Here is a 26,090-nt window from a genome sequence, read left to right as displayed (position 1 = left end):
CATCACCATCATCACCATCACCACCACCATCATCACCACCTTCACCACCATCACCATCACCACCATCACCACCATCATCACCATCACCACCACCATCACCATCATCATCACCATCACCACCATCACCATCATCACCACCATCATCACCATCACCATCACCACCATCATCACCATCACCACCACCATCACCATCATCACCACCATCACCACCATCATCACCATCACCACCATCATCACCATCACCACCACCATCACCATCATCACCACCATATCACCATCACCATCATCATCACCATCACCACCACCATCACCATCATCACCACCATCATCACCATCACCACCACCATCATCACCATCACCACCATCACCATCACCACCATCACCACCATCATCACCATCACCACCACCATCACCATCATCACCACCATCATCACCATCACCACCACCATCATCACCACCATCACCACCATCACCATCACCACCATCACCACCATCATCACCATCACCACCACCATCACCATCATCACCACCATCACCACCATCATCACCATCACCACCATCATGACCATCACCACCACCATCACCATCATCACCACCATATCACCATCACCATCATCATCACCATCACCACCACCATCACCATCATCACCACCATCATCACCATCATCACCATCATCACCATCACCACCACCATCACCACCATCACCACCACCATCACCATCATCACCACCATCACCACCATCACCACCATCACCACCACCATCACCATCATCACCACCATCATCACCATCACCATCATCATCACCATCACCACCACCATCACCATCATCACCACCATCATCACCATCACCACCACCATCATCACCACCATCACCACCATCACCATCACCACCATCACCACCATCATCACCATCACCACCACCATCACCATCATCACCACCATCATCACCATCACCACCACCATCATCACCACCATCACCACCATCACCATCACCACCATCACCACCATCATCACCATCACCACCACCATCACCATCATCATCACCATCACCACCATCACCATCATCACCACCATCATCACCATCACCACCACCATCACCATCATCACCACCATCATCACCATCACCATCATCACCATCACCACCATCATCACCATCACCACCACCATCACCATCATCACCACCATCATCACCATCACCATCATCACCATCATAACCATCACCACCACCATCACCATCATCACCACCATCATCACCATCACCATCATCACCATCACCACCATCATCACCATCACCACCACCATCACCACCATCATCACCATCACCATCACCACCATCACCACCATCCTCACTACCATCCCTAACGTTTGTGAAGAGGCTTCCCAAACTGAACACATCTAAAATTAACTCTTGACTCTCATTCTTCTACCTCCCAGAAAATAGACACCTCTGTTTAAAAATCCTGGTTTCCTCTTTCTCTCTCCCACTTCATTACATCTGATAAGTCCTGTCTATTCTGCCTTCAAAATATATCCCCAGTGTGACCGCCGGCTCCCAGGATCACCACGTTGCACCCTTTCAGGGGCACCCTTCCCATTTTGGTGGCTGTGAGTGCCACCTCTGGGGTCATATCCAGCCCCGTGGTGCTGCTCCCTGCCACCTCCATCCCTGTCTCCCAGTTCCAGCCCCGTCACCTCTCACGTGGGTCGTTGCAGTTGCCGTTGGCTGTCCTCTCAGCCCCTCTCAGCTGCAGCCCTCCGCTCACTTCATACGCAAAACCCTGACTGTTTCCTCTCCTCAAAACTACAGACTTCTTAAAAACACAGGTCAGATTGTCAGTCGCTACTCCAAACCCTACACTGGTTCCCCCATCTCAGAGCAAAAGCCAAAGTCCTTATGGTAAACCCAGGCGCATCACCTTTCCCTCTGCCACCAGCCTTGAGCAACACACACGCGCGCACGGGCACACGCATGCACACACATTTGCCCTCGCTTCTTCTCAGTCTAGAACACTCTTTCCCTCATTATCTATGTGGGAAAGATCTCCCTCATGTCGTTCAGGTTCTGCTTAGAAGACACGCAGTCATGGAGGCCTTGCCTGGCCACTTCAGGGTCATAGCTCAGCCAGAACCTCTCAAATCTCCACCATCTTCTGTTTTTTTTTTTTTCCAAAGCACATCTGGCTTACCTGGCACCGGCTGTTTATTTGTCTGTCGCATCGTCCACCCTCCCCCATCACACTCCTGGAAGGAGACACTGTGTTTTGATGGCTGTTGAGTCCTCAGCCCCGAGTAGCTGTTAAGCTCGTGAGAAGCACTTTCTGGATGAGGGAGTGATTACGCGAGGGGCTCTGGTTTTGTGTGTGTCTTCCAGCTCTCCCAGCAGCCACTGGCGTTGATGTGGTCCCCTCCTCATTTTGTCGGGCACAAGAATAAATAAATGTCCCTGGACTACTGAACTCAAGATTGGTAGCAAAAAGATCTGAACCAACTAGTCTCTTGCCAGAACCCACTTTCTGAATCACCATCTGTCAGAAGGCAGAAACGAAAGACCGTAGTGACAGACCTTTGGAAATGGAAACGTGCGATGTGAGTGCACCAGGGCGATAGTAGCCAAGCACAGCACATCTACGCAGATTGCTCCAAAATTATTTGGGTCTCTTTCCTGTTTAATTTTTTAAATTGTGAGAGCTTTTTTTTACTGCCTCCCTAGGCAGTACAACATGAGGGGGAAAGAAATGTGTCCGAGAGGCCCTGTTGCTCCATTGAATTTTTACTGTCAGCCTTCGGTGGCCCGGAATGTTCTGGAAATGGGGCACTCAGGCTGCATGAATGTGCCCTTTATTCCAAAAACAGGTCAGTCCATTTTCCGCCTTGAGTAAACATGGTGTGTTGATAAGAATCAAATATTTCAGTGTGGGGCTGTGCAAAGATGCATTCTCAACTCTACCACTGAGATAACCTGTGTCCTTAAACAGTTATAATAGTAACTCTTACTCCCTGAGTCTTACCAGGTGCTAGGGACATTCCAAGTGCTTTATACTTGTTAACTCATTAAGTTCCCCAAACCAATCTTGGGAGTAAGTACACTTATTAACCCCAGTCACCCTAGGTGGCACAGTGGGTAAAGAATCTGCCTGTAATGCAGGAGACACAAGGGATGCAGATTCAGTCCCTGGGTTGGGAAGATCCCCTGGAGGAAGGCACGGCAACCCACTCCAGTGTTCTTGTCTGGGGAATCTCATTGACAGAGGAACCTGGCAGGCTACAGTCGGTGGATCACAAAGAGCTGGACGTGACTGAGCATGCACGCAGTCCCCACAATACCCCTTTAAGATGTATAGCACTGTGACCCCCATTTTACAGATGAGGGGCCTGAGGCCACATGGCTCCAGGGCGACCCGTGCGTGTAGTCACACAGTGAGGAAGCAGTTAACCCAGCATCCGCCTGTGTTAACTCAGCTTGTCTGGTGACCCCTCCCAGTTAAAGCCTGCCGGGACTCCTGGTCGTGACTCCTGGATAGAGGACAGTGCTCAAACTTCTTGGTGTCAGGGGCCCCTGAGCCCGAGGCACTCACCCCTCCAGCCCGTGTCCTAGCCCCTCCACCTTCATGCTCAGGCACGCTCAACCGCACTGCTCAGGCCATGCCCTTGCTCTGCACCTAGCCTCTCCACTGCCTTCCTTGGAACGCACCCTCCTTCCCCTTCTGACTGGTGACTTCCTGTCCACCCTCCAGGGACCAGGCCAAAGCCACCGTCTCTTTGCAGCCTCCTGTGACCCACCATCCCCCACGCCCTTTTCCCTGCCCAGTGTCACTCTGCCCCAGGGCACCCCGAACCATGCGTCTTTGCTGCTTGGCTCACCTGCTGTCACTGGCACCAAACCCAGGCCTCAGAGAGAGGGACAGTTACAGCAAGGAGCAGTGTGTGTGTGCAAGGACCAGACTAAGAGCTTTCTGATTCCTTGTGGTTTTTTAAAAATATGTGCCAGCCCAACAAAACAGCTCTGTGGCTGGTGTTCAAACCATGGGCCAGCAGTTTGAGTCTCCTGGGAGCTCCTCGGGGGTTCCTGTGCTTCACTCCACTGTCGGTGCTTAAACGAAGGGGGGAGAAAGGAAGAGAGGAGAGGAGGAGGACTTACTTTCCTAGACCTGGCAATTTGGCTTCCATAAAACAAGCTGTGTTCATCTGCTCGAGCTGTTGTAACAAACTACCATAAAAATGGGTGGCTTAAACATCAGAAATTTATTTTCTTACAGTTTCTGGAGGCTGGAAGGCCAAGACTTAGGTTCCATTCCTTTCTGTTTCTGGTGATGACTCTCTTCCTCGCTTGTAGGCGGCCACCTTCTAGCTGCGTCCTCACGTGGCCTCTCCTCGGTTTTTGTACTCGGAGAGAGCAAGCTCTCTGGTGTCTCTAAGAACACTAATTATATGGGATCAGGCCCCCATTGTTATGACCTAATTTAACCACCATTAGAAGTCCCATTTCCAAATACAGTCACACTGGGGGTAGGGCTCCAACATGGCTTCCCAAGTGGTGCAAGTAGTAAGGAAATGCCCTGCCCATGCAGGAGCCGTAAGAGACATGGGTTCGATCCCTGGGTCAAGAAGATCCCCTGGACTAGGAAATGGCAGACCACTCCAGTATTCTTACCTGGAAAGTCCCATGGACAGAGGAGCCTGGTGGGCTACAGTCCATGGGGTCACAAAGAGTTGGATACGACTGAAGTGACTCAGCACGCATGCGTATAAATTTGGGGTATGGAGGATGCACATTCAGTCTATATCACATGGCATGCAGGTCATTCAATCCGCAGGTCTTTCCTGTGTCCTCACTATGGGGATTTGGAAAACACCGAAGGCAAACAGCAGAGTCCAGTGGTCAAAATCACGGACTCTCCTATGAGGCAAATTCAAGTTTGATACCTAGCTCCACTGAGTGACCTCAGACAATCTACCCACCTTCTCTGAGCCTCACACCCCTTATTATGAAAGGAGGACAGTGATACTGACCACACAGGGCTTGTGTGAGGGTGAAGTGAGATCCAGGCATGTCCACCAGGCCCAGCATCGCTGGGGACCCCACTGGAGGGACATTTACTGAGCACATCCTCCGTGTACTGGGCTCTGAGCCGGGTGTGAGGTATCTGGTGGCGAGCAGGACAGAGCGATGCCTTCTTCTCATTCTTCCTCAAAGAGCCAGATGATAAACAAGGAAATGTGTGATCAGGTAGCAAGCAAGTCAGTCGTTGGCGAATGAGACATGGGCTGTAAAGAAATAAAACAGGCAGAGGGCAGGATGGGAGGAAAGCCCTCACTGGGGAGGTGAATTGGACAAGAAGCTGAGGCCAAAGACTCAAGGCAGAGCCTTCTGGGTGGGGAAGCAGCAGTCGTGAAGGCCTGAAGGTGGGCACACTGGGTGCCCACATGAACAGTTGGCATTCATTGTGACATGCGATCCCACCCTCGGAGGCCGCACCCTGTGGGGACACAGGACCTCTGCCCAGCCCTCCAGCCCTGGAGCAGGGCAGAGCCGAACCAGCTGTCAGAGGGGAGCAGAGCCTTGACTGGAGTGCTGGGGGCAGCAGGACAGGGGAGGAGGAAGATTTGGCGTTGTGGGCGGGGTCGGGGGGCAGCGAGCATCCCTGCAGGGAGAGGGGAGTTCGGTTGAAGAGCCTGGAATCTGAGGGACCCTCAGAGATTGCTCAGGCCTGAGCCCAGTCCGAGAGCAGTGTCAGGCCAGGAGCCCGAGGCGCCCCATGGATGAGCTCGGCATGAGCTGACGAGGGCAGCAGCTCCCGTTGCCACGGCCGGGTGGGCAGGTTGCTCGTTCTGGAGACTGGGAGCCCCACTCAAGATGCGGGGCCCGGGTGGAAATCCAGCGCTGTGAGTCACAACCAGATGTATAGCCTGTCAGGGAGAACCGGGGCCGAGGGGAACTGGTCACGGTTTCCTGGAAGCGTCCTGAGTGTGGGGGAGGGGTCCGCTGAGGACAGGTGCCGGTGGGGGCAGGGCCGAGCAGGAGACCCGCTGGGGGCCGGCCCGGCTGCACCGTCAGCACTGGGGCCGAACTTTCCATGGCCACCGGGGGTGTCAGAGCCTGATGCCTGTGGACCAGCTGAGGCACATTTGGGGTCCTCCGTCTCCCCTCCCACAGCGTGTCTGGAGTTTCCCGGACTTCTGAGAGGTGGCATGCCCCTCGGGGTGTGGATGTGGGGAGAGCAGCCCAACTGGGACTTCTGCATTGTCATCCCATAAACTTGGATCCAAATTCACGGACTTCCACAAGTCCAGCCCTTCTCTGGTCCTGGGTCCTCTCACCTACAAACGGATGGGATAAATTGGGAGCTTTCCAAGGTTCCGCCCAGGCAAATTCCTTTGTCTTCCTCCCTATGAATAGGGTGGGGGCTTCCCAGGTAGCCCTAGTGGTAAAGAACCCGCCTGCAATGCAGGAGGCATAATGAAACAAGAGGTCGATCCCTGGGTTGGGAGGATCCTCTGGAAGAGGGCCTGGCAACCCACTCCAGTATTCGTGCCTGGAGAATCCCACGGACAGAGGAGCCTAGCAGGTTACAGTCCATAGAGTTGCACAGTGTTGGACACGACTGAAGCGACTCAGCACATAGATGAGAGACACTGAGGCCACGGAGCAAGGAGCCTGCTCTGAGGAAGCGCATCTGGAGCTTGGCCAGATCTGCTCCCTTCCCCCACCCCACCCCGTATTCCAATATCCTGCAGCCCCTTCCCGATCTTCTCCTTCCTGGCCCCTCTTACCCTCCTTCCCCTCTACCCATGCTCCTCATCTGCAGACATGGAGGCTCAGCCATTCCTGGGGTGGGTGGGTCCCAAGTCTAAACCAAGAGAAGAACTCCCAGGGCCATGGACATCTGTGTGTACTCACTTGGATAAGCAGGCAGGAACTCCTCCAGCCACCTCCTGTCTGAATCCTACATACACATCCTTCAATCCAGTTCAAATGGCGCCTCCACCAGGAAGCCTTCCAGATCTCCCCAGCCAGAGTCATCACCTTACCCAGCCGCCCCCAGGCACCCCACTTCATAATTCTGCAGGTGCCATTTTTACTTTTGTTGTTGTTTAGTTGCTAAGTCATGTCCGACTCTGCGAGCCCATGGACTGTAGCCAGCCAGGCTCCACTGTCTATAGGGTTTCCCAGGCAAGAATACTGGAGTGGGTTGCCATTTCCTCCTCTAGAGGAATCTTCCTGATCCAGAGGTCAAACCCAAGTGTCCTGCGCTGGCAGGTGGACTCTACCACTGAGCCACCAAGGAAGCCCCATTTTTTACTTACTAGTGTTGTAATTGTTTGTGCAAACATCATAGCTCCTGTACACAATTACAAGCTCACTGGACACAGTCACCAATTGCCCCGTTTTGCTCATGCTCATCAGCAGCCCCCTCTTTGACATCTGATGTGGTGTTTGGATTCTAGTGTTGGGTAGATATGTGCGGAATAAATGGAGTTTTCTTTCTTCTGTGCAGCAGAAAGATTCTTTCCTTCCAGAATGAATGACCGGATGTGTAAGAGCATGTGTTCTTTAGCTGCAGTGGGTAGAATCAGCTCCACCGACACAGAGCGGGACCCTGGACAAGTTTCTAACACCCATGCCTCAGTGTCCCCACGTGTAAAGCGAGGATCATCATAACCTCCCTACCTCACAGGCTGACTGTGAAGGTTAGATGAGTCATGCTTGTCAAGTGCTTGATGTCATGCCCAGCAGAGACCTGATTCAGTAAACGAAGTTGTTAGATTTTGGCAGTATGATATGTAAATTTTTCTTTGATTTTTTTTTTTCTTTTTTTAATATTACACCGTCTTGCAAAATTCGAGTTTGGCTTTAGGTAGTTGCCAGGTCCTTTCCAATCCTTGCATTCATTGAACCTGTGTCGGGCATTCAGTGCCATCTGCGGAGTCCCTGGATACGCTGGCTCGGAGCAGGGGGCAGGGAAGGGAGAGACGAGCCTTCACTGGCGTAACTGCTCGCCAGCTCGGGGCTAGCAGCCACATGAAGCGCTCTTACTCAGTTCATGTGACTCGACAAATTTGGAATGTGTTGGGGAGAGAGAGTTTTTCCAGCTATGAGTCAGTATATTTATGCTCTCTCACACACATATTTAAAAATTTTAAAAAGAAAGAGACTTTAGCGAGAATTCATTTATGAGTGCAAAGCAGACATCTCTGGAAACTGTGTTTTGACCCTGAAGGCAAATAATACTTAAGATATTTAATAAAGGGTTCAAAACAAGAGTCAAGGGAAAGAGAACACAGCTAGCTGCCTTTTTCCTTCTGTATTTTCAGCCGCTGAAGTGCACATTGGAGGACCCGATATAGCATGGGTTTATAAAGCACCTCCTGGATACCCCAATTTATACTCAGCATAGTGGGAAAATAGATATGTGAAAGAAGGGAGGCAGAACCAGCATTTACTAAGTACCTGTTACGTGCCAGGTAATCAGAGCTGGGGTGGGGGTACATGTCCCAAGTTCAAGAGACAGCGTGGGGAAAATGGAATAATCGTGTTCAGACATGCTTGGGCTCAAACCGCAGCAGCCTACTTTTAGAATGTTATCTAAGGCCCATCTTAGCCCATGTTGTGGATGGCAAAACTAAGGCTCAGAGAAGAGAAAATAATTTGTCTATGGACACAAAGCTCTTAAGTAGTGGAAACCATATTCTAAACAGGGTTTGTTACCCTTCTGCCTTATGCCACACAAAATATGTGATACAGCAGTTTTCAGATATCACACAAGAGACAACACAGGATTATGTTAGCTGGGAGAAGGGAAACAAACACAGCAACTTCTACAGTTGCACCAGCTGCTGCGCTGAAGCAGTTTCCAGAAAGCAGTATGAGGAGGAATCACCCCCCAGAAAGAAAAATAAATAAATAAACTAGGTCTGTGAGTCTCCCTGGCTTCCCTGGTGGCTCAGAGGTTAAAGCATCTGCCTGCAATGTGGGAGACCTGGGTTTGATCCCTGGGTCAGGAAGCTCCCCTGGAGAAGGAAATGGCAACCCACTCCAGTATTCTTGCCTGGAGAATCCCATGAACAGAGGAGCCTGGTGGGCTACAGTCCACAGGGTCGCAAAGAGTCAGACACGACTGAGTGAGCAACTTAAGGTTAAGGTGAGTCTCCCTATGGTGAAGAAATTTGGGTTAAATCAGTGTTCCCGAGGAAGGAGGGAAGCAGGCACACCCATTCTCGGTGATAACACTCGCATATCCTAAGCAGGTACCACTTTCTCACAGATCAGTCCCTTTAACCACCTCCGGACATGACGGAGTGCACGCGCGCACACACGCACGCACGCACACACACATACACACACTTGACACGACTGAGCATGCGCGCACACACACACGTTATGGATGATGAACAACCTGCACACACACACACACACAGTTGACATGACTGAGCACGCACACACACACACATTAGGGATGATGAAGAACCTGCACGCACACACACACACGTTAGGGATGACGAAGAACCTGCACACACACACAGTTGACACAACTGAGCACGCACACACACATTAGGGATGACAAAGAACCTGCACACACGCGCACACAGACAGTTGACATGACTGAGCATGCACACACACACACATTAGGGATGATGAAGAACCTGCACACACACACTTGACATGACTGAGCACGCACACATACACGTTAGGGATGATGAAGAACCTGCTTTTCGTCCAGGCTGGTCCTCTCTGCACACACACACACACACACACACATACACATACACTTGACACGACTGAGCATGTGCATGCACACACACACAGTTGACATGACTGAGCGTGTGCGCACACAGTTGACATGATTGAGCATGCACACACACACACATTAGGGATGATGAAGAACCTGCACACATACACTTGACATGACTGAGCATGCACACGTATACACGCTGGGGATGACGAAGAACCTGCTTTTTGTCCAGGCTGGTCCTCTCTGCACACACACACACACACACACACATACACACATACACACATACAGTTGACACTACTGAGCGTGTGCACACACACACAGTTGACATGACTGAGCATGCACACACACACATTAGGGATGATGAAGAACCTGCACAAACACACACACACAGTTGACACAACTGAGCATACACACACACACATTAGCGATGACAAAGAACCTGCACACACACACCACATGTTAGGGATGACAAAGAACCTGTGCGCGCACACACACACATACATTAGGGATGATGGAGAACCTGCTTCTCATCCAGGCTGGTCCTCTCTGCACACACACACACACAGTTGACACGACTGAGCACTCACACACACACATTAGGGATGACGAAGAGCCTGTACACACACACACACGTTAGGGATGACAAAGAACCTGCACGCACACAAACACATTAGGAATGACGAAGAACCTGCTTTTCGTCCAGGCTAGTCCTGTCTGCTGTTGTTTACTTTAAATAAAGAAACCAGCGCCCGCCCAGAGGGCTTGCATTTCCAGCTCACTTACATCTCTTTTGCACGGGCTCATTTTCATAGACTCCCAGTCTCCAGGGAGCCGTGTCTTTCCCTCGGAAACATGAGCTGTAATCAAAGGTGTATTCATCCGCACACATCTGCCGACAGCCACGCCAGAGCCATGGTTCACCAAGGCCTGACGGAAGGAGGCTCAGGCCAGGTGCCTGGGGAGAATTTTTCCCTACACAAATCAGATTGCCCTGTGGTAGCTCTTTGTAAAGATGGCAGAGTCCCAGGCAGTGCTTCTCACATTGCCAGAGGACCTGAGGGGGCCAGGGGACTAACAGGATTCCACCATCCGTTCAGCAAAGACTGTTGCGGGCCACAGTGTGCTGAGAACTGCAGACCCTGGGAATCCAGCTCTTCTGGTGACTTCCCATCACTGACAGGTATAAAGACCCAGCTTCTTAAAGGCCAGCAAGTCCCTGGAGGAGCTGGCTCCTGTTCTTTCTCTGGCCTGCTCGGCCTTAGCCACTCTGGCCAGCTTCCATTGCTGGCTGTCCAGTGCACCTCCACCTGCCTCGGCCCTGCACACATTCCCTCTAGCTTTCTGGATTCTTCCTTCCTCTCTTGGACAGGTTTGCTGCCGCTTGCCTTTCAGATCCAGCTGCCCTCCCCCAGGCCCTCCATCTGCCTCCCTGGTGATCTTGCCACCATTGCATGTGCTTCCCCGTCACGCCATTGGAGTCTCTTCTCCAGCCCAGCTGCAAGGGTGCATGCATGCGTGTGAAGTCGCTTCAGTCATATCCGACTCTGCGACACCACAGACTATAGCCCACCAGGCTCCTTGGTCCGTGGGATTCTCCAAGCAAGAATACTGGAGTGGGTTGCCATTTTCTTCTCCAGGGGATCTTCCCGACCCAGGGATCAAACCCACGACTCTTAAGTCTCCTACATTGCCAGGCAGATTCTTTACCACTAGCACCACCTGGGAAGTCCTGCAAGGGTAGGGCTCACTTTATCTCCCCAGTGCTGGTCTGAAGCCAGTGCCCCAGTGAGAGCTGTTGGAGGGAGACTTGCCTGGTGGTCCAGTGGTTAAGAATCTGCCTCGCAGTGCAGGGGACTTGGGTTCGATCCCTGGTCAGGAAACTGAGATCCCACAGGTCAGGAGGCAACTAAGCCCATGCTCTCTGGAGCCCACGTACCACAAAGATAGATCTCAGGTGCTGCAACTAAGACCTGGCGCAGCCAAGTAAATAAATATTTTAAAAAAGATTGCTGAAGGAATGAAGAGACAGCTGCTAAGTCGCTTCAGTCGTGTCCAGCTCTGTGTGACCCCATAGACGGCAGCCCACCAGGCGCCCCCGTCCCTGAGATTCTCCAGGCAAGAACACTGGAGTGGGTTGCCATTTCCTTCTCCAACGCATGAAAGTGAAAAGTGAAAGTCAAGTCGCTCAGTCGTGTCCGACTCTTCACGACCCCATGGACTGCAGCCCACCAGGCTCCTCCATCCATGGGGTTTTCCAGGTAAGAGTACTGGAGTGGGTGCCATCGCCTGTCTCTTCTCTGAAGAGACAGCAGTGAGCAAATTAAACACTGCCCTGCCCGGTGCTGGCACATCTTTTGGAGTGTTGATTGTATTTGACAATTTTCAGGGGAAATATTTGGGAACAAACACAGACCAATTCTAGAGTAGCATTCAGTGTTCTTGTCAATGTTCGATGCTTCAAGTTGCACCTGCACACCCCGGGGAGGTTGTGAACTCAGCCTCCTCTATAGTCTCGAGTGGGGACATAGGGTCTTTGTGGAAGAGTAGGTTGGTTTTGGTGGAAGAGATGGCGAGTTTGCCAGCAGCTCCAGCCATGGAGTCAAAGTCTAAGGGGCAACATAGGGAGTGGTGGGGAATAGAAAGACCATTCAATCAGGCCTGAGTTCAAGCCTGTCATTGGATGTTTTCTCTCGGGGTGATACGTGTGATCACCCTAAGATTCAGACTTGTTGTCTGCAAAGTGGGTATTGAGTACTTGCTCCTCAGAGTTGCTGTGATGAAGACAGAAAAGCCATGGAAGACCCACTCAGTGCCCAGCTCAGAGCAAGCACTCATGAAGTGGTGACTTTTGTGCTCGTCCTTCACTGATCGCTCTTATGAATTAAAGGTGTTGTTGGTTTGCAAAGTGGAACATTTCCTGGTGCAAAGACAGGCAACTTAAGACCGCACTGCCGGTTTGCAGAATCATGGCTGCACAGAAGTGGCCTGTAACTTGCCACCTTCTTTGAACTTGACCTTCCTGTCTTGTGAGCACAGTAGCCCCAACCCAAACCTGCTGATCCCCAATACTGTCCTCCATGGATTCTTCATCCTTTCCTCAATATGAGGCCATCACCCCAGGACATCATGACCTGTGTACTAGACCCGGAATTTCTTACTCATCTGCTAAATGTTTGCCGAGTGAAAAAATGGACTGGAATAAACTGCGAGAGAGGGAGTAACCCTGGGTGTTTTTCTTCTTCTCTGAATGGTTAAAGCACTGTTCCTCTTTTTCCCCTGCAGTTGTCCAGCCATCCAATGGGTTTAAACTAGGACAGGAGGGGATAGGAGGGACCTATAGGGAAAATCCTATAGGCAGATTTTTCCTCATTGGGATTTTGTGTCCTGTGATCATTTCCTGGGGAGAGGTGTGCTGAGCCAGAAAGACTGGAAACGTGTACACAGGGAGAACTTGAAGGACAGTGAAAAGCCTTTTCCTTCATTTATGCTGCTGCTCACAACGTGAGTGTCATTTCCACGTTCAGGAACTGCTGTGGGCACCACGGCACTGAATCCCCCGTGCAGCAAGGAGGCAGGTTCTGTTTAGAGCTCTGCTTGGCTGGTGAGGAAATTAAGGTCCCAGGGAGGGCAGGACTCAGCATCAGATCACAACACAAGTGTGTAAGAGAACCACGACCAGACTCAGATGTGTCATTTCCGAGACCAGTGCCCTTGCCCCAACACTGGTTTGGAAGGATCAGGTGTCTAGTGGGTGATGCCCCAGTGCTGAGTTCAAGGGGAGGGACTTCATTCATGGTCCTGTGCCTCCGATGCAGGGGGGCACAGATTTGATCCCTAGCCAGGGCACTCAGATCCTACATGCATGTCCAAAAAAGTGGGAAAAAAAAGAAAAGGCTAAATGGGAAAATGGAACCGATTCATTGAGACTCCCCAGCTCCAAGAAGAATTCGCTGTTTGCAGCTCCAGCCAAGCCCCACTCCACACCTCTGTGCCCAGGAAGAAGCACCTAGTCATTTGGGGATAATAATAAGTATCACCAATAATAATAGTAGCTAACATACTATTCTGTGTATGTGCATGCTATATCTAGCACTTACATGATTCTAAATGCTTTGTATACATTACCTTCCTGGGTCCTGCAGGGTAATTCAGAGTTAATTTGGGGAAGTGGGAGGACAGAGCATTGACTAGAGAGGGTGTAAGATAAGGTAGCCACATGGCTGCATGGAATCCAGTGGGTTCAAAAAGCTTGGGCATCGGGAGCCCATAACACAGTGGGGCAAGGGGAAGGTGGAGTGATGAGCGTTGGCCAGACCTCACAGGGTCAGAGGCCCTGGGGTGAGAAGTGTGGTCTTTATCCTGAGACAAATGAGGGCATCCGTTAGCTGCTTCCACCTATACCACCTCTATATACATTGGTCTTCCTCACCTTCAGTCTATTATATATCTTTCTCCTTTTTTATACTGTGGCTTTCCTGAGGGTAAGGATTGGATCTTATTTATGTCTGTCTACTACCTAGTATAGAATCAGGATATATGATTACTCAGTGTGTGGATACCTCAATAAATGATTGCTCATCAGATATTTAATGTATTCAACATTTAATAATGGTTTGTTGTTGTTGTTCAGTCGCTAAGTCATGTCCAACTCTTTGCGGCCCCGTGGAGTGCAATGCGCCAGGCTTCCCTGTCCTCCACTATCTCCCGGAATTTGCTCAGACTCATGTCCATTGAGCTGGTGATGCCGTGTAACCACCTCATCCTCTGCTGCTGCTGCTAAGTCGCTTCAGTCATGTCCGACTCTGTGCAACCCCATAGACAGCAGCCCACCAGGCTCCGCCATCCCTGGGATTCTCCAGGCAAGAACACTGGAGTGGGTTGCCATTTCCTTCTCCAATGCAGGAAAGAGAAAGTGAAAGTGAAGTCGCTCAGTCGTGTCCGACTCTTAGTGACCCCATGGACTGCAGCCTACCAGGCTCCTCCATCCATGGGATTTTCCAGGCAAGAGTACTGGAGTGGGGTGCCATTACCTTCTCTGACATGGTAATATTTAATAACTATTGCAGTCCAAGGGGTCGCAAAGAGTTGTTCACGACTGAGCATCTGAACTACAAAATACATACTACATGTTTGTTATACACAGATATTAGCACCTAAAATATAACTTCTATTATGCAGGCATTTCTGCTCTAAAATGTTATATGTGTGCCTATAAAACCCTGTATTCTGATAAATTCAAAAATCACAGCATTTGGGGGATAAGTGGGCTGAAGCAGAGTATTCACAATTCATATGACTCTGTAATGAAGCACAGTCCAAGTGACGATACCAGTTGAGTTCAAAGGGTGTAAGTTCTGAATTAGAATAAATACAATAACTATAGGGCCTGAGTGACTATAGGCCAATCAATATTGTTTTAAAAGGCAGGGCGGCGGGGGCACTTGATGGAAGGGGCTAGTGAAGGGTTGAGGCTGCTTAGGTGTAGAGGCAGAAGTGGGCAGATGTCTTCATCCCAAGTTCCTGGGGCAGAGCACTTTCAGGCCCTGCTGGAGTGTGGCAAGGATGGGTGGTCTCTTGAGCCCCCAGCCTTTGCACAAAGACCAGGGCAAACCGAGCCATAGAGCACCTCAGACAGAGCACATGGCCACCGGAGCCCGGAGGAGGAGCTGGGAGGGCGGAACCCTGTGGCTTGCTCTGCTCAGCGGTGTGTGCCTTGCATCCAGCCACCCTCACTTGGTGGTGCAAAGTATTAACATGCCAGGAACATTTGCCTATGAACCAGTGCGACGTCCAGGTTTTGTTGACATCAGTCGCCTGTATCCCTTGTGTGCACTGAATCTCCTTGTGGAAGCACGTTCAGCAGAACAAACGTTACGTAACGGAAGGATGCCTGCTGGCCAGTTTACATCAAGGAACCTACCAGTCACACACCCTTTGAGGGTTGTGGACTGTTTTCTTCTTGGTCCACATGTCTATTCAGTAAACACATTCTGTGAGCAGAGAGTAAGGCAAGATGGAGTTGGGGCACACTAATCCAAGTGAAAGTGTTAGTCATTCAGTCGTGTCCAACTCTTTGTGACCCCATGGACTGTAGCCCGCCAGGCTCCTCTGTCCACAGAATTCTCCAGGCAAGAATACTGGAGTGGTTGCCATTCCCATCTCCAGGGAAATCTCCCCAACCCAGGGATCGAACCCGGGTCTCCTACATTGCAGCCAAATTCTTTATCCGAGCCACCAGGGAAGCCCCCTAGGCACTAATGAAAGTGAAAGTCATTCTGTCGAATCTGACTCTTTGCAACCCCATGGACTATATAGTCCATGGAATTCTCCAGGCCAGAATATTGCAGTGGGTAGCCTTTTCCTTCTCTAGGGGATCTTCCCAATTCAAGGATTGAACCCAGGTCTCCCACACTGCAGGTGGATTCTTTACCAGCTGAGCCACAAGGGAAGCCCAAGAATACTGGAGTGGGTAGCCTATCTTTTCTCCAGGAGATCTTCCCAACCCAGGAATTGAACCGAGGCCTCCTGCATTGCAGGCGAATTCTTTACCAACTGAGCTATCAGGGAAGCCCTAGACACTAATGAAGGGTACCATAAACCCGTGATGTGATCGCTTTCCCCATCAGAAGCAGCTGATCTCGCACCTCTGGACTTGGATTCAGAGGGCCTCAATCCATCCTGCCCAAAAGCTGTGTGACCTCAGGAAAATCACTTAACTTCTCTGTGCCTCAATTTCCTCAACTGCAGAATAGCACCAGTGACATCCCCGAGTCCTTTGAAGGAGCAGATGAGCTCCTAGTGGATGGAAAGTTCTTTCTAAACTGTAAGGGGCTTTACAGAGTATTGTCCTTCCTGCCGATCAGTGCTGGGCTACTCAGGTCAGCTTGCCTCCTGGGGTGCCTTCTCCTGCCGGATGCTCAGTTCTAAGGGCAGAGGGCAAATCCAGCTACAGTGGGATCAGAGTAAATTAATCACTGGGATTCAATGCAGAAGTTGGGATGACCTTTGGGAAATGTTGCTGGCCTCTGACGACAGTGAGGAGGAGGGGACCCCAGCCTCCCTCCCCACCCATTGCCTCCCTCCCTGAGCACTCACCCGTCAGCCTCCGTCTCCAGGCCTGAAGTCATCTGCCAATCCCTGGCCCACTGCTCTGCCCCTGGCCCCTCCCACCAAGCCAGGCCCGCCTGTCCCATCACCCTCTCATTTTGCTTCCCCGAATAGCACAAAGGAAAGGAACACTTGATTCCGGAATCACGTGAACTCAGGTTTGGATGAGCGTTACCACTCAGCATCATTAAAATCCTGATAGCCAAGTTGTGGTTACTTGAACCTGTCTCTTCCCCTGGGGAATGGGCTACGACTTCCTGACTTCCTTCCTTCCTTCCCTGATGAAGGGGATTAGAAATGCATGCTTTGCAGACTTTAATGTGCCTGGGAATCACCTGAGGAGCTTGTTAAAAAGCAGGCTCTGATGCTTAGGGTCCAACAAGCTCTCAGGTGATGCAGTTTCACCTCTGACATATGGATCCACGTTTGAAGTACCTGCCATAGCGATAGCACTTAGTGGTACGGCCATAAAGATTTTTTTTTCCCCAAAGGGTGCCCCTTTGAGAACAGGGAGAGATGAATAGAGAAACCTCTGCTCCCCTCAGAATTCCAAGGACAACAAGAAAAAACAAGCTTGGCTGTAAAGGCGGGCAGGGCGTGGGGAGTGAGGAGAAGCGTGGTCCCAGCCGCGGCTCATAGGCAGGCTCGCCAGGCGCACATGTGCACTGCAGGTGGGCCTCGGCGGGCTGCAGAAACCTCTAGAGCTCAGGCCTCGACTTGCCACGCTGGGAACGAACGCATCCTCTGAGCTGGGCGCTCGCCTGCTTCTTCGCTCTCCTGAGGAATTTTCAAAGCACACAGGGCTCAGCCCAGCAGGAGTCTCCCAGGGCGGAAATCCACATCGAGGGCTTTTGTTTCCAGGACTGCCGTATCTTTTGGACTTGAGGCCTGTAGGCAAAGCTTTCCTTCTCCACCCTCACCAACTGTGAACCTCTGTTGCTGCCAAGGAACCGACACCAGGGACTGAAGGCAACTCGGAGTGGGGTTCAGGAGACGCCTCCCCAGCCCCACCCAGCACATCTTGCTTTTAGTTTCACTCTCCTAAAAGGCCTGCTTCTCAGAAAGCTGCTGACTCACCCAGAGTGTGAGGGTCTTTTTTTTTTTCTTTTTCTCAGCATCACCACAAAGCCCCGAGATTCTTGAGGTCATTTTAACGAGTGGCTGGGCCTTGACCATTTCCTTTCTCCTCCCCATCTCCATCCCAGGATCCCAGGGCCTCAGACCTTCTAGAAATGGGAGTTGATACCCCCATTCGCCTTGCCCTGCTTTTAATATTGATTATTTCTTCTCTGTAGGTCTTGACGCACTGACTGCTCTGGAGTCAAAGTAAAAAGATTCCCAGGATGTAAACAACACGGGAACTGGTGAGTGACCGTGTATTTGGCGAAAGTCGGGGCCTCTACTGGATTTCAGAAAGGGAAGGGAGATGGAAGGGAGCCGGGCAGGGGAAGTGGGGTCCGAAGCCCGTCCAGGGCGCAGCTGAACTTTTGCACCTCTGAAATTGTTTTTGTCGAGATGCACCTGAAAACAGCGTGGTGCAGAGAACCCAACTGTGGGTCCCTTAATTCGCTGGGTCCCTGTCCACCCCTCCCCAGACACCAACTGGAGCCTGCAGGTGGCTGTGCTGACCTCTCTCTGCTCAGATGCCAGCTTCTCAGGCTCACCCTCCGGGGGGGCATGGGCTGGGGATCATTCTCACGAACCTTGTAACCAGGCTTAGGGACGCATTCTTAGAAGACAGAGGGAACTCCGCGGTTCACACCAGTTAGTAAACCATAGCCCTGAGGAGACATGAGTAAACGAAGGCGAGAAAGCCACCTTTGCTCCTTTGAACGGCTGTCACTGGCAAGAGGCAGGTGGGCAGCTAGTGACTCAGCCTAAGGAGAAATTCCTAATGAGGTCGGCAATGGTAAAAATCGACCTCTGTTAGAAGTAGTGAGTTCCCTGTCATTGGCAGAATCCAAGCACAGGTTGGAGAAGCGTGGATGGGAAATGTTGAAGTGGGGAGGGGTTCTGACAGGGCAGTGTTTTACAAACTGTTCCGTGATGATCGAGAATCCTGGAGGGGCAGGAGGATGAGTGGAAGGTTTAGGGAGAATGAACGACGGGACTTTGTAAGCTCACACGTGCATTCCCTCAGCACTGTCTGTTTTATGGGGCAGACTCCTGCTTTAAGGGCTTCCCAGGTGGTGCTAGTGGTAAAGACCCCGCCAGCCAATTTAGGAGATGTAGGAGACACCGGTTTGATCCCTGGGTCAGGAAGATCCCCTGGAGGAGGGCACAGCAACCCACTCCACTATTCTTGCCTGGAGAAGCCTATGGATAGAGGAGCCTGCCGGGCTACAGTCCATGGGGTCAAAAAGAGTCAGACACAACTGAAGCGATTTAGCACACACACACGTCCTGCTTTAAAACAGCCTGGAAGTTGCTGGATGAGACGGTCTCTCCCCAGACCTATTGTCCATGGGCCAGGTGTACCTGCGCTCACCACACGTCACACATGTGGCCCCAAACACCTGATCTGTGTGAAGGGTGGGCAACTCTCCAGGCGTGATTGGGACTCTGATCAGAGGCTCTAGAGAGCTCGCTCCTGTCACAGGACCACCAAAGAAAAGAGTTGCCAGTGCATCATGCCATTGAGAGACTTGCCCAGGATCCAGACCACACAGACCAGAAGGAAAGACATGGTGGGATTGCTGTGCTGCGTTCCCCCGAGTCCCCAGGCTGTGAGAGGACAGTGAGCATGGCTTCCCCAAGGGAACTGGGGTCCTCCAGCACCACATTGTCCAGTGACCAAAACCTGGCCCGACGAGCATGAAAAGAATCGAAAGAATCGCACCCTAGACGCCGCGGGTGGAGAAATTGCTCAGGAAAGACACCCATCGAAAGGAAGAGGGTCTGAAGGTCTGAGTAAGGAGCACAGGGGCCTCCTTTGTCCTTTGTCACTGGGTATTCTTCCCCCTGGGCCTGGGTCAGCTGCCGCAGTAAATGTGCACCGAGGGCAGGGCACTGTGGGAGGCCAGAGATGTGGTTCTTTCAAGAAACTGACAGCCTGGATGAGAATCGAGTTTGACAGTCCATGTGCAGAAGCTGTGTGTTAGCTGTGTTTTGAGTGCTGTGTAGCGGGGAGGTGGGAGAGGAAGGGGAGGGGGCTGAACAGCAGCTTAAGCTGTAACTTGGTGCTTCCTTGCAAGTCTTGAGGCACAAGTTGGGCTTTGAGGACAGAGACTGTGTTCTTGATTCAAAGGACCTGAGATGTGCTCAGGAAGTGACTGTTGAATGATTATAGGGAAAGTGATAGAGAGAGAGTTCCGGAGGCTGTGTCTGTGGTTAAGATCAGACAGCTCAGGTTCAAATCCTGTTTCTTCCACTAGCCATGAGGCCTCATAGACAGAAGTTGCCAATCTGTCTATGCCTCAGTCTTCCCATCTGCAAAATGGGCACCATGCAGTACCTACTACGTAAGAGGGCTGCTGGGAGGAGTCAATAAACTGATTCATGGAAAGCTGCTTGGTCCCCTGCCAGTATACTGTTAATGCCCAATAAATATTAGCTCTTATTCTTGTTCTGGAAGTAGGATGTGATCCCGATTAAGGTTCAGTGTTGGGACAGGAAATAGCAGCAGAGGCGAGAGGACAGAGCACTGGGCCAGGAGTCAGAAGCCCTGGCTTAGTTGCAGGGAGGGGATGCGAGAAGCATCACTGCCCCTAGGCTCGCTCCACAGCAGAATGCAGTGAGAAGGCGGTCAAGGGCAGCTCCATCTTCCCTGCTCTCTCTGCGGTGGTCCTGGCACCGGTCCAAAGGCAGAGGCCACTCAGCTCTTTATTACCTGCTAGGGTGCCTCATGGAGAGTGGTTGGACTTCTCAGGACCTCTCCTTTTCCCAGTAAATGAGAAACCAACATGAGCCGCCTTCCCTTGCGGAAGTGAAAAGCTCAGGTACAAGAGAGAGTCTGCTGGTACCAATGGGAAATCATTTAAGACTTGCACTTGGGTAGTGTCATCTGGAGCCTCACTGTCAATGAGCGTTGATTTCCCAGCCATTCTCCAGGGAGCCTTGGCTGTCTCCTCAACTGGAAGATAGATTGTCCAAGTGATGCTTCACTATGCAGAAGGTATCATCCACCATCCCAGGATTTGTAGCATATTGCAAATAAAAATGGCACTTGCCTAAAAATTTGTCAGGGTCACCTTTCTTACATTGGTGGTGGACATGGAACTCTGGAATGGGCTTACTTGGGGCCTACCTTTTTTCTCTCGTGCTTCATCACCCTGTGATCCTAGCTGGATAATAAGATGGTTGTTGTTCCGTTGCTAAGTCGTGTCTGACTCTTTGTGACCCCACGGACTGCAGCATGCCAGGCTTCCCTGTCCTTCACTATCTCCCGGAGTTTGCTCCATGTCCATTGAGTCAGTGATGCCATCCATCTTATCCTTTGTTGCCCCCTTCTCCTCTTACCCTCAGTCTTTCCCAGCCTCAGGGTCTTTTCCAATAAGTCAGCTCTTCGCCTCAGATGGACAAAGTATTGGAGCTTCAGCTTCAGCATCAGTCCTTTCAGTGAATATTCAGGGTCGATTTCCTTTAGGATTGACTGGTTTGCTCTCCTTGCTGTCCAAGGGACTCTCAAGAGTCTTCTCCAACACCACAGTTCAAAAGCATCAATTCTTCGACACTCCACCTTCTTTATGGCCCAACTCTCATACCTGTGCATGACTACTGGAAACAACCATAGCTTTGACTTTGATTATATGGACTTTTGTCAGCAAAGTGATCTCTGCTTTGGTAGTTAAACCAAAATTGTTTACGGCATAAGTACAGCCCCTGTACCTGCAGGGTCCTAAAAACTGTCACTCATGTCTGTCTCCTTCTCCCTGTGCACCCCCTAACATCCACCAAGTGAGCCCAGCTTCGGTTCTACCTTTAGTGGGAAGGGAACAGGGATGAGGCAGGGGGCAGCTTCAAAGACAAAGCATCAGAGAGAGGAGGTCCCGATTCCTGGTTCCATCAGCCATTGGCCTCTCTGAGCTTCTGTTCCACCTCTTTTCACATAAGGTGACTGGGCTAGGTCAGGGGTGACAAGTAGATCTCATCTCCTGCCAATTCTGATCAATTGGTCATGGCTGCCAAGGGCACAGCATGGAGAAGGACTCTGAGGCATACCCAGGAAAGAGGGTGCTGCAATGGATTAGTGATGTCTGCTGGGGAGCAGTAAGGAGGACGTAGCCCACGTGCCACCTTTTGGCATTTGAGAAAAAACGATTTCCGAGGCCCCTGCCTGCTTCTGCACATCGTGGTTTTACATCAGGGGGGCAAAGCACAGCAAAACCTCATTAATCTGGACCACTTTAGGGACAACCCAAGTGATTGAAAAAGTCGTCATCTGAGGGTGCCTATTGCCTGCAGGTGAGCTTTATTATCCTTCAGTTGCAGAGTCAGCTCAGCCCAGCTGACAGGTGCAGAGGCCAGGGTGGTGGTGGTCTGTGCTTGCAGGTCTGACCATGTGGCCGAGCACACCTGACCTGTAACTCTTCTAGGGCACTTACTCTGTGAGCTTTAGATCAATACCAATGAAACAATGACGCAGGGCTCTTTTGAAGTAGAAAATCAGTCCTTGGGCAGCTTTGCTTCTGTTTCAAATTGCCAGGGGATCTGAATTAGAGAGGTGTCACCGGACTAGCTGGGAAAAAGCTCTTTTTCCAGAATTATATGCAGAAGATGAGACCAAGTGGTTCAGAACTACATTTCCTCTGAGTTTCCTGATCTGTAAAATGGAGAATTAATATACCTCACAGGGCTCTGCAGGAGGGTAATTGAGATAAAATGTGAGACAAAAAAGTGAGATAAAAATGAGACAACTGAAGACCTTGCTCACAAACTATGGTCAAAAGATGCTATTTCTCTCCGCCCCCACCACCCCAAACTCTTCCTCCATAATTACCTGAAAGCAGAGCTTTCTCCTTGTCATGCATTCGAGAAAAATGAGGTTATAGATTGTCTTAATAGTATCATAACTTCTCAAATGACTCCTGTTAGTTTTTCAGAGGCTCTTTTTTCGTTGCTGATGATTCTCCCCTAGGAGCGGTCCATGTAAACCTTCAACTTGAGTTACTCTACTCTCAGTCTTGCAGGGAGTAGCTGATGCCCCAAGGGTCTGACAGGCATGCACAGGAATGCCTTGGTAACAAGTGTCTCTAGAAGGGACTGAAGCCCATTGTGACTAGACCGTGTCCTCCCCTCAGCTCAGCAAGCATCACCCCCTGAATTCACCCACTATAGGGAGAGTCCGGACAGCCAAGGGGGGAGAAGAGCAAGTTGGAACCCACTGAATTTGAGTGGGAGTGCGTCTAACGGATGGGCTTTACTTGCTCAAAATGGGGAAGAAGTTGGAACTGGAACTCCTCTTTCAGCCTAGTTTCTGAGATTCTTCAAGAGAAAGATTCAGCTTATACTTAAAAAAAAAAAACAAGACCAGTTAAATCCATATGAAACAGGGGGAATTGGAACCCACGCACAGCTGGAGGAGCAGTGCCTCTGATCACAGAAGCCATGGTCGGGGTGGTGAAGGCCTGGAATCCCAAGTGAGCCCTTTAGGACCCCCGGGTGGTTAGCCCAGAGCCGAGTTCTAAGGGGGCAGCAGGCAGGCGCACACCTGTTACTCCGGCCATGCTGAGCATCAGTCCCGTCTTCTCCAGCCTCCGGCCTGGTCTGGGCCAGATAACATCATGCTTCTCTTCGGTCCTCTCTCCAGGGCCTATCACAGAACAGCTTCCCTGCTGCCTGAAGAGCTGTCCCACCCCCTGAGAAGGCATAGCCAGTGGTCACCCTACTGTCCCACAGGCAGGGATGCAGGGACTGTGGCCCAGCCTGCCCTCCCGTTCTTTCCACTGAGGCTCCACTCCCTGCTGTGGGGACCCTGTCCTCCGTACCCTCCCTTCATCCTTGTCTGGCCTCAGACTCCTAGATACTCCTTTAGATGGAGCTGATGGCACTGTGGACCAGGCAAGACCTTAGGGTTAAAGGTCATAGCCTCGCCTCTAGAGGCCTGGCCAGGCACATCACTCCAGACTCAGCAGGTGCTGCAGCGTCCCCCTGAGGCCTGTGTCCCCTCTCTGGGCTCCCACAGAGGGTACTAGTGAGGCAGCACCGCAGAGCACTTAAGACCACATACTCTGGTGCCAGATTGGCTTGGTTAGAATCCCAACTTGTACCTTTGCTAGCCTTGTGATCTTGACCAAGTTATTTAACTTCTGTGTGCCTCAGTTTCCTCATCTGTAAAATGGGCCACCAGGTAGGGTAGCAATGATGACTATGGAGTTTATGAAACATGCATAGAACAATGCCTGGCACTGAAAAAAAGTGTTAGTAAAACAAAACCAGTAGATAACTACATGCAGAAGTCTGTTGTGTGATGGCCGACTGACACCAAGATGGTCAGCTTCCTACCCACAGAAATGAAGTCCCTCGTTCTGCCTGTGGATTCAGGGAGGCTTCCACCTGGAGCCTGAGGGAGGGGCCGCCTGGGCAGAGGTGCCGAGGGGAGGGAGACATGTAGAGGGTGTTGGGAAGGCTGGCGGTGCTGGAGCTGGGAGAGCCTGGCGGGGGAGCACACGGCAGCTGAGAGGGGCAAGCGCGGCTTGGTCAAACCACAGATGTTCTTGAATGCCGCACTCAGGTGTGGACTGTTGGCAGGAAGTAATAAGCAGGTCTTGGGAGTTTTAAACCAAGTGATGCCGCCTTGGGTTCAGAAACCTGACGTGGTCACAGTGCGGAGGGCAGGCTGTTGCGAGTAAGAGGTCAAAGACGAGGCAGGAGGCCAGAGGCAGCTGCAGAGAGATGTCCCCTAGAGACAGGAAGTGGCCACCCAAACTGAGGCAGTCACAGCAGGGGCGAGCAGGGGTGTGTCTGCAGAGTACCAATTCAGAGAAAGCATTGCTGGGACTTGAACATGGAAAGTGAGGCAGGAGGGGTCAAGAGCAAGCCCCAGACTCCCAGCTTGGAAATCTAAAAGAATGATCCTGTCAACCAGGGAGCAAACAGAGAAAAAGAAGTGGACGTGGCAGAAGGTGCTGGGAACACAGCACTGGGCATACCTGTGGGACGCCCAGGGTCTGGTTGAACAGGTGATCTCGGGAGTCCACATGGCTTGCATTCAAATCCTAAGGGGTCATATAACTTTCCCGAGCCTCAGTTTCTTCATCTGTATAATGGGGATCATGCAATTATTAGCTGCCCAAGAGAGCTGCTTTGATCAGTACATGTAAAGTGTTAAGGACTATGCCTAGCACAGACAGATTGCTCAATAAATGTGCCCTGGAATTACATTAGTATTAGTATTGATAGTAATCCTAGGATTAGTGTTCGTATCATCATCCTAGTGGAAACGTCCACCATGAGCCTGGAACCCAGAAGCAAGCTCGGGTCGGGATGGATTAATTTAAGAGTCATACGTATATAGGTCAGTGATTATCTTATCAGCCTGGCCAGTATGTTCTTGGGGGAGGAAAAGATGAACGTGACCCAGGTGCTTTTCTTTTAATGTTTGTTTTTACTTGTCTATTTGGCTGTGCAGGGTTTTAGTTGCAGCCATTGGGAACTGTAGTTGTGGCATACAAACTCTTAGTTGCAGCATGTGGGATCTAGTTCCCCAACCAGGGATTGAATCCAGGCCCCCTGCATGGGGAGGAGCATGAAGTCTTAGCCACTGGATCACCAGAAAAGTCCCTGACCTAAGTGTTTTTCAAATATCACCTTCCCCAACTGCAGTTTAGCCCCCACCCCACCCTTGCTGCCCTGTGAAAAATCAACATGGGCCAGCATCACCATTACCCAAAGACATATGCCACATCCCTCAGGCCTGTTGGAACGGAACAAGGATGGACAGGCAGCTGATGGAGGAGATGGAGAGGCCATGGGGGACTGCACGCTCTTGGGGACAGCTCAGAGCCAGAGGACAGAAGCCTGGAACGTGGTCAACATGTAAGAGGCAAAACCAGAAGAAACAGCTCAATCAGGGAACCAAGTCACAAGTGTCCCACATAACATCAACATGAAAGCCGCTCAACCCTAATGGACTATATGTGAAGACTCCACCATAGGCAGCTGGTTCGCCTGCAGATCCAAATGCAAGTTCAAACCACACTCCCATTCAGTAGCAGGTTGAGGGGTCTTTGGGGGCTTCCCAGTGACGCTAGTGGTAAAGAACCCACCTGCCAATGCAGGAGACTTAAGAGAGACAGGTTCAATCCCTG

At 51.1% G+C, this 26,090-nt stretch overlaps 1 protein-coding gene across 35 annotated transcripts in view; it reads left to right on the top strand.

Annotated features, from left to right (window-relative positions):
* Positions 1-26,090, top strand: part of ZHX2 (zinc fingers and homeoboxes 2) — a 189,085-nt gene that overhangs the window by 68,275 nt on the left and 94,720 nt on the right. For 6 of the 35 annotated variants that reach the window (XR_008702124.1, XR_008702133.1, XR_008702130.1 and 3 more), the window contains exons 1-2: positions 17,363-17,926; positions 18,138-18,206. The gene's annotated coding sequence lies outside the window, so the exon portion shown is untranslated. The other 29 variants (XM_055545926.1, XM_055545927.1, XM_055545932.1 and 26 more) reach the window with 19 other exon arrangements.

Source organism: Bubalus kerabau, chromosome 14, assembly GCF_029407905.1.
Source record: "Bubalus kerabau isolate K-KA32 ecotype Philippines breed swamp buffalo chromosome 14, PCC_UOA_SB_1v2, whole genome shotgun sequence".
Lineage (NCBI taxonomy): Eukaryota > Metazoa > Chordata > Mammalia > Artiodactyla > Bovidae > Bubalus > Bubalus kerabau.
This window is presented reverse-complemented; position numbering and strand designations above follow the sequence as displayed.